Source organism: Cupressus sempervirens, chromosome 5, assembly GCF_028749045.1.
Source record: "Cupressus sempervirens isolate cs-2001-9-10 chromosome 5, ASM2874904v1, whole genome shotgun sequence".
Taxonomy (NCBI): Eukaryota; Viridiplantae; Streptophyta; class Pinopsida; order Cupressales; family Cupressaceae; genus Cupressus; species Cupressus sempervirens.
This window is the reverse complement of record NC_143122.1, coordinates 797,408,125-797,420,509: the sequence shown is the minus strand read 5'-3', so window position 1 is coordinate 797,420,509 and position 12,385 is coordinate 797,408,125.

Below are 12,385 nucleotides of genomic sequence, written 5' to 3'. Positions count from 1 at the left end.
AAGAAGGAGAATGAAAGTGTTATTTGTAAACAAGATATTTTGAATGACGAATTGAGACAGTTAGAGAAGTGTAATTCGGAATTTTTAGAGGATTTTAAAAAATTTGGGAAGTAGAGATGAATATCTGTGTCAAATTGAAAAGCTTGAAAAAGAATTAGAAAATGTTAAAATGGAAAATGTTGAATTGAAAAACAATTTAATGTTAGTTGATGAAATCAAGAAAGAGAATGAAAATTTGAGTAAGAAGTTAAAAGTTTTGAAAGAAGAAAAAGAAATGTTGAAACCAAAGCCACATGTTTGTGATGTTACTTTTAGCACACAAGATTTGGTTTGTTCTCCTATTTTGTTAGTTGAAGATGAAGGTAAGCAGCCATCTACAAGTATGGATGAAATTTGTTTGGATAGTGACAAATGTTATTTTAAGGATAATGTTGGCCTAAAGATTATGGAGAAAATGGATTTTCAAGGAAGTGGATTAGGAAAGAATGGGCAAGGCATGAAGGAGCCCATCAAACCCATTTGGAGGTCAAAATTTGAAGGCCTTGGATTTGGTAAAAGAGAGAGATCTTATGTTGCTAGTGATAGATCTGATGTTGGTAGTACTGCAAGTTCGAACAAATCATGTTCGAGTAAGGAATGTATTTCATGTCCACATTGTAGCAAAGATGGACATACAGAGGATAAATGTTGGGATCTTCGCCCTTGTAGCATCTGTGGGTTGAAGAGTCATAGTGAAGAGTCATGTTGGAATAGAGATTACAGTGGACAATCTTCAAAATGTTGTATACAAATTGATTATGGATGGATCGATGGATCCTATTTCCAGAAAGTGACAAAAATGTTGAGAAGGTTGTACAAACCTCCAAGTTTGCATGTTAAAAGTAATAGTGGTGGATCAAGGTTTAGAGATGTGATTCATGAAGTAGGTGATGATTATTTGTTCTAAATGGCACATGGATGTGTTAGAAGTCTTTTGTATGTTAGAGAAAGTAGGGGAAGACTGAACCTTGTGATCTCTCATGAAAGAGAGAAATTAATAAAGAGATGGTTGACTTGTATCAGAAGTGTAATGCGAGTCTATAAGACTTTAATGATAAAAAGTTGCATTGTGAGTTGCATGGATCAGTTTGAGTAGATGGAGATCAAACTGTGAGTTTCGATCAAAGGTAAGTCTTGGCATCAAGGGAGGGTACGAAGATTGATGTTGTTGTTGAGTCATTGATAACTCCAGCTCTAATGAAGAGTTACACTATGAGGTGGTTGGATTAATTTGAGTTCTATGTGATAAGACTACAAGTCTTAGCATCAAGGCTGAGTGTTGAGTATTGATGTTATTTACATACAGTTAAAACTCCAACTCCACCATTCCAGCACTCCACCGTTGATTTTTTCTAGTTTTCTCTAGTTCTAATAAACATGATTGATGGATGCAATAGGCTATTTTTAGATTTGCATGTATTTGAGAAGTCTTAGTTTAGATTAGGTAGTCTTTGTTCCACTGTAAGTCCCTTATGTAATTGCATAGAATAATGGTTGTTCAAACTATTGTTATGTACAAAAAATTATAGTTTTCTTCCTTTGACATTTTGTTTGGTGATTATATATGTAACGAGTCTTTGGTATTATTATTGAACTGCTCTAATAAAATCAAGTGTTTATGCTAAAAAATAGAGCTTCCCCTGTTTTAGAACAGAGTTAGTTTTCTATTTTATGTATATCATTTGTTATTGGATATAAGTATTTATTGCTATTCTATTTTTGTCCTATTCTAGTTTTAAATTCTACAAAAACCTAGCACATGCATCACAATTATGCACAAAAATGTCGATTGACTAAAATGTGTGTCACAAAGTGAGATGTAGACAACTTGACTGCAAGAACATATGGCTCCTGTCACAAAGAATGAATACATGAGGATCATCATGTAACAATAATTGTTCATAGTCAAACAATACCCAATGAATGGTGACAGCCTATACACAACTCCACAATGAAGTAATGCAACACATGTATTGAAGGAAGTTACCATAAATGTGTCGTTTCATATCTTTCAATGATAATCTATCTCCATGCAATCTCTATCTCCTCAAAGCTTTGGTAAGACAGTGAATTCTATCAAGAGGTGAAGACTGGTCAACTCAAGCCTTTTTCCTGTAAGCACAGGAATGACAATTGAATATAAAACTGCCAACTCTTGGTCTCCCATGGCAATAGAAGGGACAGTAATGGTACTGAAGGTCAGGATTCATTTGCACAAACAATTGATGCCTGAAATTGTAATGACTGACACAATGAAATGAATTGGCAACAATAACACAGCCACAACAATGATGAGAAGATCAACCATTGCAGGTAGCTCACATCTCCTGCTGCTACCCAAAACATCAACATTAGCAAGGTTTAGATTGAGCATTCATCTAAAGGAAATCAATGTTTTCACATTTTTACAAAACTCAAATCAGATAGCACAACCTCTCTCTAGAATCTAATTATGGACTTTTTTGCTCTCTGCAATATGAAAATAAAAGATATTTGAGGAGATACCACTTTTATTGAAATGAAGGAGTTTCTTGAATAGAATCATCAAAAAGAAAAAATAATTGAGTTAAGGTGTCTTGGTTCTGTTTTGTGTGTTCTGCAAATAAAAATAATTAACTGGAGAAAATAAGACTATAATGAGTGTTTTTTAGGAGGTACATCTCTTTCCTGGACTAAAAGATGGATTTGGTATGAATTCCTTTAGTTGAATGGAGGACTGAACTCTGCCACAACTTGTGGTCTTTGTTCCAAATCAAGGGTTTGTCTTAGGCAAACTCATTTCCAAACCATTTCCCCCTTTTTGTGTATAGGTGATAGGTGGTGCAAATACAAAAAAAGCCAAAGGCATATTTGATAGAGTTACAAGTGGCATAACTTTCATCAAAACTTGTTGGAACTAAGGAACCTTCCTTGGTCTGAGTCAAGTTTGGTCACCTCATACCCTTCAAGTTGCCCTGTTCTTTCCATTTTGGACTAATATTTGAATCACAAGTCAGTTTCTATTTCAGATTTCCAAATTTGGTATTAGAATTGTGTGCACAGATTGATAAGTATCTTTGTACACAAAGGGCTTCTTTGTCTCTCTACATAGCCCTAGACCCTACATTTCCATTTTCATTTGGTGTTTTCCCATTTCAATTGCATATTCATAGTCCTTTTAGCAAAGGATCATTGTATTTACTCGGTTCATGAGCCTCCTTGAGCATAATGGATCATCTTACTTCCAATGCAAGAAGAGATAGGCCCAGGTTTATAGTTTTTCCATACAAGTTGGTGAGCACTGTTTTCTTCATTTTATGTGCATTTATCTTTTTCTACAAAGACTTGTCAATAACCTCAAAAGTTCTATTGCAATAGCAAAACCTTTTATGGCTTGTTTATTGCCCTCCACATATAACTAAGATTACAACAATCATTGTGACCATTTGATATTATCATTGACCATGCATCCTCTTCCTTTGATGACTGCAATATTGATTCCTTCTCTGAATGATAGTGACTTCATTTGTAGCCCTAATGAACACCAAAACCTTTTGAAGAATAGTGACACCCTTGTAGAAATAAGGTGATTTCATGAAGAACATAATTCTTTCAGGCTAGCAAAGGTTGCCAGAAGTCTATAACGAACAACAATCTTGTGGGGTAAAACAATCAAAGAACCTTACAAATTTCATAGATCCCTCTAAAGAACAATGAATATATGTTTCAACACAGTGAATGCATGATCATTGATGGAACAAGCAATAGACTTTAAGACCATGCAATGTTAGTCAACATGAAGTCATGGCACTAAACTCCTTTGGAAAACTCATCAAATCAAACAAGGAGCATTCAAGGAATTCTTCTCATGAGCTAGGGTTTTGACCCACAGGAAGAGGACTTGGTTTCACAACTGTGTGGGTTGGCTCCAGTTTCATACCATCCATTATGTGATGGTTTAGTACCATCTTTTGCTGATGGGATCAACAGTTGCAAGTTAGACCACTTGCAGAATCCAGACACCCATGACACTTTATTAGTGGTTGGAGTTGATGATAGTGATTCAGGTACCTATGGTTTTACCGTCTTCGTAGTGCAGTTAGGTGTGAGTGTCAGCTTGATGGGTACTCAGGTATGGATAGAGTTGGTATTTTAGTTGGGTTGAGTTCCGATGAGTTATTGCCTTCATCAATGCCTAGGGTCAGTTTTCAGATGATTATGATGGTGATGTTAGTTATTTGGGTACTAGGGCTACATGAGTTGCTTGTACACAATAGGGATAGTATGCAGTTCTACCCTTGGGATCCAGGTGGTTTGTGATGTTCATTTTGCTCCGAGATTGCTTGGGGAAAAACAATCTTAGGGAGGGAGGGCTGTAATGTCCCCATTTTTGCCAGTATCAAGTTTGAGCGATTAGCCTATTATTGTGATCCTTATAGGCTAATTATTGTGGATAGAGGGTCTTCTAAGGTAGTGGCTTGGCTTGAGAGAATCTTATCTTCTCCATAGTTTAGTAAGTTATCGATTGGTCTTCGTTTGGCTCAAATCAAACTTCATTTGGGCTTACTTTTGTGTAGTTGCTATTTGTGGTAAATTTGGTGTTGATTGAGATGGACCCATTCCATTTTTAGAAAGTGCATTTGGTCACATGGAGAAATAATAGGTGTGATGCCTATTTCATACAACATATTTAAATGATGAGTATTTTGGGAGTTATAATATTTTTAGTGGCCAAATTATTATTTGATCATTAAATGACTTATTATAAAGTTGCAATTTAACCTTATAATATCACCTAAGTTGAGGGTTGAGTCATAATTGGAAGGTGCCATTTATTTCACTAATATTATGCCTAAGCCAAGTATTAAATGTTGCCAAAAGAGTTAAGTTGAAAAGTTTTAAGAGTTGAGTTATTTTGGGAAACTTTCACAATTTCAAAAGTTGAGTTATTTGGAAAACTTTTGTCAACAAAGATATTATAAATATGAGATCATTTCAATGGGAAAAGCACACTTGGATATTTATTTTCTTTTGTTTCCTTTATGGCCTTTTCTGATGTTCTAAGTTTTGTCACCCTTGCTGAAGTATAAAGGTTTCAAGCTGAGAGGTATTTTGAATCACTGCTGAGGTATAGTGATTTAATTCTGAATTTGGTTGAATCTCCTTATGTATTTATCTGTGGCTAGGAGATATTGTTGTAGCTGAAGATTTTGAGGTGATATTGTGAAGTCAGTGATTTCCCTGTTGTTCATTCTATAGTTGGGAAGACACTATTGAATTTGTCATTAAATTACATTTAAATTTGGAGACTATTATGATTTGTTGGTGTCAAAGAATTCTGGGACAATTTCTCTACAATTTGGCTTGGACAGATTGTTACATCCCAGTTTTTTCCCTTAAATTTTAAACTGATTATAGTCGTCGTTAAATCATGTTAGTTATAGCCGTTGCTTAATCCTTCATGTTCATGTGAAATTGAATTAGTTTATTATAGTCGTTAATATAACATGTCAGATATAGCCGTTGCTTATTTCTTCATACTCATGTGAAGTTGAATTGGTTAATTATAGTCATTGAATCGATTTAATTATCATATGAAATTGAGTTACTTAATTCTAGCCATTGTATTAATTTATTCATGATCATGTGAAATAGAGTCGATTAATTGTAGACATTGTACATATATGATGAACAAGTCAGTTATTATGATATTGATGAAATTCCTAACAGTCACTTGATGATTTTAACTAACACTTTATAAATCTTGAATTGATGTCTCGGTGAGAATGTTGTTATGAATGATTACAAGATGAAGACCATAGAGAGAGAGGGGAAGCATTGCAAAACGAGGTCATCGAAAGGGGATGGTCATAAGGTTCAATCATCAGAAACGATAGGTTTGACCTAAAACCATCCTGGCAAGGTTATCAGGACTTGGCAACATAATTTCAGGGTGGAACCGCATGAGCTATAAGTAAAAACAACTTAAATTAAAACAATATAAAATAAACATAATTTCTTACCTTTAAGAAATTATCAAATAATAATATCATTTAAATATTATTTTATTCTCTCAACTAGGATCATAGATAAATAATTTTAAAGTGGCACCATTACATTAAAATCATTAATGTAATAATGTCGCCTTACCATTACGTACCTATAAACTTAATCAAGAAAATAAAACAAATTAAATAATATTAATTATTTAAAAACTCTTCATCTTCTTTTCTTTTCAAATTTTCCCTCTTCTTTATTTTCTTTTTACATGACTAATTAAAGATTCAAGTATGATCTTGTAATTGTTGGGTAGCCATAAGGTCGGCTCAAATTTATATAAGAAAACTTTGTTGTGTATCGACATTCAATCCTGTATCCAGCCTTCTTCTCATACTCGACTTTCTTATTCGAAATTTCTTTGCTTAATTATGGTGTCAACACCACTTGATACTATTTTTATTTGCGTCCAAAACAACTTCAATCACAGTGAGATTCAGAGTAGAGAGGCATTTTAGAGACAAGTGAAAGCCTTCTCAGACTGCAATACAATGTGTCACGTAAGGAGACATTTTTATTTTAATTTCTTTTATTTACCTTGCTAATGCAAAGTCGGCTGTGAGTTTAAACATTTTAAGTTCCATGTTTCCAGAATTTCTTGCTAGCATGTCATCTTCTTTATGTTAAGGACCAAACAAATTCTCTTTTTTAAAGTCTGTCTTTATATATTTATACTGAAGTAAGGGTAAAAACTATAGTCGGATACAATCTCTCTTGACCAATGTAATGCTTTAAATTCAGTCGAATGCCTTATAGTAATGGTTTACTTTCAAGCTTGCCAATCTTTTAGTATTTGAACGAATAACCATTGAAGTTCTTCTTAAACTATCCTTCTATTTATTTTGAATTATGATATAATGTCTGATAACTGAAATGAGAGCACCAAGGAGATCACCCAGCTAAATACCAGAAGGTGGTGAAGAAGTGCAAATTATACAAATAAAGTTAATCTTAAAGCACCAAGGAATCACTGGCTAGTTGGTCTAATTATGGTGACGAGATGTACATGAACCTGTAAACAAAAAATACAAGAATGATATCAGCAACTATATATATATATATATATATATATATATATATATATATATATATATATATATATATATATATATATATATATATAGATATATATATATATATATAGATATATATATATATATATATATTTTATTTATCTATTTATTTATTATATTAATGCATTAGCTCATGTGAGTTCCACATCTGAAATAAGTTGTCAAGCTGAGTGGTGGAGATCGGGTTGTAAACCCACATTATGAAATCCTTGGCTAGGGTGAAAATAGGCAGACTTGCCAAAATAATTGATCTTGTTATTGTCCAGACACTTCAATTATTTTGTCGAATAACTAATGGGACCTCAACGCACCTGGATACTCTGATGGATGGATCAATGAACATACCAGGCCCGACCTCGAGGTAGGAAGAGTCGTTCTATTTAATTAGAACCTATGGGGATAAGTAATGGTCTGTGGCTATGAAGTTAAGCCTATGCCAATGCTTCTCCTCTCATCAAAGCCAGAGCTTGGACAACCTATTGAGGAAGCTTCACAAATTAATCTATATGATCTCTTAATCCTATAAGTTCAGTATTTCTATTCGAAAGTTGTTTATTTTAAAAATAGTTATCACGTTGAGATAGTTAAATGTTCATTTCATTCTGAATTTCTGTTCAAGATCATTTGCCATTTATTTCGGTTAAAACTAGAGGTAGTTAGATATCTACTTTCAGCTGAATTAGTTGTAAATGTTTTCAAATTGTATTCTTGATAATACAACATTCTAATATAGAATTATTTCAGATTATATAGCTGTTGGAAAATCTTAATCATGTGAATAAGGATTGGAAATTAGTTAGTTTAAGACTGAAATTAGTTAGTAAAAATCTGTATTTAAATCTTGTATTATCTATCGAATAGTTGAATATTTTTAAAAAAGACTAGGTTTAACCTACAATAATAAGTAAATACCATTATTATTGGCCAGTCACAATTCTGAGAAATTATAACTTTGATTCTTAACTAAAATTCCCTTCCCAAAAGTATCAAACTCATTCTCCAATGTTAAAAACAAAGACAGGTTACCTTTTATGAAAGACAATTCGACCAAATGAGCTAAAGGGATTGTAGATTCACAATTTCCTTCAAAGATTGATGTGGTGCATGCTTTAGCATGTGCAAGAACCATACTATGAAGAGCATCGTATAAACTGTCATGCCCCTGTCATAGCACCAAATATTTGCACCATCCTTAGGTAAATAAGTGAACACCAATGCTCAAGAAAATTGTTTTATCTGTAATACTGCACAACATTGTGTAATCCAAATCAAACCAAGACAAAAAGAAAAGGGAAGGTAATAATTCTATCCCATTAGATGTTAGCAATTTGACCTACTGCTAATGCTTAGGCTATTTTATACATAGCAAAAACTGTACAAAGGCACTTGTAATTACTGTCAAAGAGTGATGGCAATCAAGGCAGGAATCTCATTAATAATTAAGTCAGCAATTTGATTGTGTTATCAATGAGTTTTTAAGGGGCAAAGGAGAGTAAGAGGAGACACCGCACTTGGAAAGGCTATGATTGAAGGAACATAACTGTCCACTACCAATTTAAGACTATAAAGAACCATAAACTCTTCTGGTAAAAGGCTATCCAGGAATTGGATCATGTTGGTATATCAGCAATCTGTATTTCAAAATACTAACCATCGTACGTTATATCAACCATTTCAAAATTTAGATTCTTCATTTGTTTATTAAATTTTACTTTTCTCCTACAAAAATCATGTAGAGGTTAGTAAGGAAATAAAAATAGGGAGGGAAGATACGGGCTCTCTTTCTATGTAGACCACCCCATGTTGGATGGATGTGTTCATGCCACTTTTGGGAAAAGGGATGTTGTATCACATCCTTGGGCTTAGTTGAGGTGAATGTTGTGGAGACACTCTATTGTGCTTTCCTCACCAATCTCTACAATGGTTGGTTGTAGAAGTGAACCAAAATCATGGAAGCAATCATATATGCTTACTAAGGAGATGCGAGTTGGGAGGGTAGAAAGAGTTTCCCTTACAGTAGACTACCCCATGTTTGATGGACGTGTCCCTCCTACTTGGTGGGCCAAGAGGTGTTGTATCATGCCCTTGAGCTTAGTTGGGGCTACTGTTCCAGGGAACTCTAACGTGCTCTCCACTTCAACCCCTAGGATGGTTCATTATTGGAAATAATACAATAAAATACTGAAATGTTTTTTTAACTTAACTGCTTATTTAGTTTATGTTTACAATAGCTATCATATATTTAAGTTTAGAATACTATATGTGAACAAATTTATTTTGGAATTGTTACTTTGGGTAAAAATCAAGTATACTTTAACTAAGGCACATTATAAATGAAAGATAGTGAATGCTCAGAATGTTTTGATGTAAAGAGCCATGTTACAATTGTCATTGCTGTCCAGGTCATGACAAGTAATACCTAGATCACTCCAAAGTACAAGACAATATCAGGTTGCTTTGATAGTTGACATAAAAGTCATCATAGAAAAGTTCATTCACTCACATTTTTATGGAAGGGAAAGTTTTCCTAACAGTTTAAAACTAGCAATTAGTGTATTGTACATTCTTAAAAAAATATGGAGGTGCTATCACAGATTTGCAAGGGGAAAATTTTGTTGGTTGTACCGAACAGATTAACATTAAAATCAATAAAATCTTGAAGCTTATGGTCCTTGATATAAGATTCAAGGCAAGCTCATAAAAGTGACATCGTCGTATTTACAATTGAATGACTCAAATGTTCTAATCAATACAATTGAAAAGTATTAGGTACCTAATTCTGATGTCCAGCAATAAAAAATCTCATTATTAGCACATGGATGACATTGCTAATCAAATGTTGATCGAATTTTCTATTCTTTAAAGCAATTACAAAATTTTCTTTAAACCAATGAGGTGATTGTACTAGTGATAATAAAGGCACTCATATTCTAGCTACTCCATCCAAACATTTGTCGCCTTATAGGAACAAAATTTCCAAATGTCAAAATATTTTCCAAATTTTATAGACATCGGTAGGACAATAGGGGAATGATAAATTATCTATATAGCTTTTCAATTGAAGTTTCATTCAACATTCTATATTCTAATAGATAAATTTCTAACAACAGAAATCTTTACCACTACAACATTAATATTAAAATTTTGAACATCGAACACTGACTATTTAGTATTGACCGTTGAAAACTGAGATCCAAATTAGGTGAACCACAAAATATGACCATGAAGGCAGAGATTCTTGTTATCATTTTATCAATGATCATGACAAATGAATGTTTCAAGTTCTCAAATATTTTTCTTTTCAAATAAAAATAAATAATAAAAATTAAAACTTATTTAACAAAGGTTGAAATGAGGGTGTGTTGATGTGAGTTTTCTGTAATGCCCTGCCTGACGATCCTTGGAAAAACAAGGATTAAACAAGACCAAGATTTTATTTTTGTTAAAGTAAAGTACAATAACATCAATTGCGACAACATAAGCAATGAAAGACTAACGACATAAAATCATACCAAGAACCCCAAGCGTCATAACAAACAAACATGCTCAATTACCAAAACATAAACTATCTAAGTGTGCTTAACCTGCAATGTTCATTTCATCTCTAACATCAAATTATGAGATTCATTTAAAAAGCACAAAATTAATTCCTACACATGCTAAAATGATGAAAGACTAAACTTCATTATAAGCATAAAGGAATACTGAAACATTAACCTTCACACTAGGGAGTACCGGAATAATAATGATGAGGCTAAGACACTCGTAAGAATAAATGCATCCAAGATATAACTAACTGACTAAATCACTGAAGTAAAACATCTAATCTCAGCATCTACATATGTACATTTATAAACCAATAAGAGCATAAGCAACAACACTAAAATAACATTGCAATGATATATAACATGAACTAATAGGAAATCCACCCAACCTATCTACGTGCACATTTCCACCCAACATAGTCACAACTTCATAAGACATTAGGTCCTCAGCCAGCCCTTGCGCACAAGATATTTCATACCACCCAATCTATGGCCCTAAGCTAGAATTCTAATTGTATTAATGTAGTGATCAAAAGAACCCTACAAGTCTAATATACTACAATAATACAAAAGCATCTATGAAAGTGTGTGTACAATATTACTACCATGTAACATACTTCATAATCAAACATACTCCTATGGCACACCTCTCAAGTGGTGCATCACGTAGAACAAGCAACATCTACCAAGCAAGAAACCACATGCAACCAAGTAGATAAGCAATAATCACAAGAGAACTCACAGTGCCTAAACACAAGGTGTCAAGTGAACAAAAAATACTAAAGAAAACCTGCGCATCAGTCCAATGCAGTAATGAAGATAAATGCATGTCGAAGGGATAGAGATCTGACCAAGTAGACAACAGTCACATATGGCTTACACACACGCCAAGCAGTAACAAGGACTAAACACAATCTGAGACAATGCATAAATCAGGGCCTAGTCAAAGCCTCTAAGATACTATGATGGGGTTGTAGTGGAGTGTGGGCACCTAACATGCCAACATCCCAAATATATTGTGTGTTGATTAAGTAACCATATTTTATTTAGTTTGATCTTATTAAGTGATTGTTATCTACCAAAATTGCACCCTGTTTAATTTGCAGAAAACTTAACCTTTTGGAGTAACATAGAAACATTCCAAGATTGTGGGTAAACTGTGGCTGGAATGAATCTTCGGGTTCTAGGCCGGCTTCCTATCTAGGAAATCACTCTATACTACCTAAAACTAATTCTTTTTTATGGAGGAAAAAGGGTAGAAGGATAACAGAAAATAAAAATCTAAATCCTAAGGGTGATGCACCAAAAAATTATTTCTAAGATCTAACAGATAACCAGCACATAATAAAAATAGTAACAAGGAAGCTCCTTTGCACAACTCAATAATCAGAATCCTTGCATCAATAACTGATAAGAAGGCTAAGATAACAGTTTCTAAAAGGAGGATAAATTACTCACAATCCAAAACTGCTCTATAACACAACTTTCAACCTGTAAAAGACTGAAACAATCCTGTAGAAGGCATCGACATGACACACAAACACAGAAAAAGAGAAGGCACAAGCTGAAATTCTTGTCCAAAAGTGTTGTAAATCTATATATATCTCTGAATAATGGGTTACAAAAAGGTCTCTGCTCCTGTCAAGAAGTCTGAAAAACTTACAAAAATAGCAAAGCAGAGAAAAGAACCTA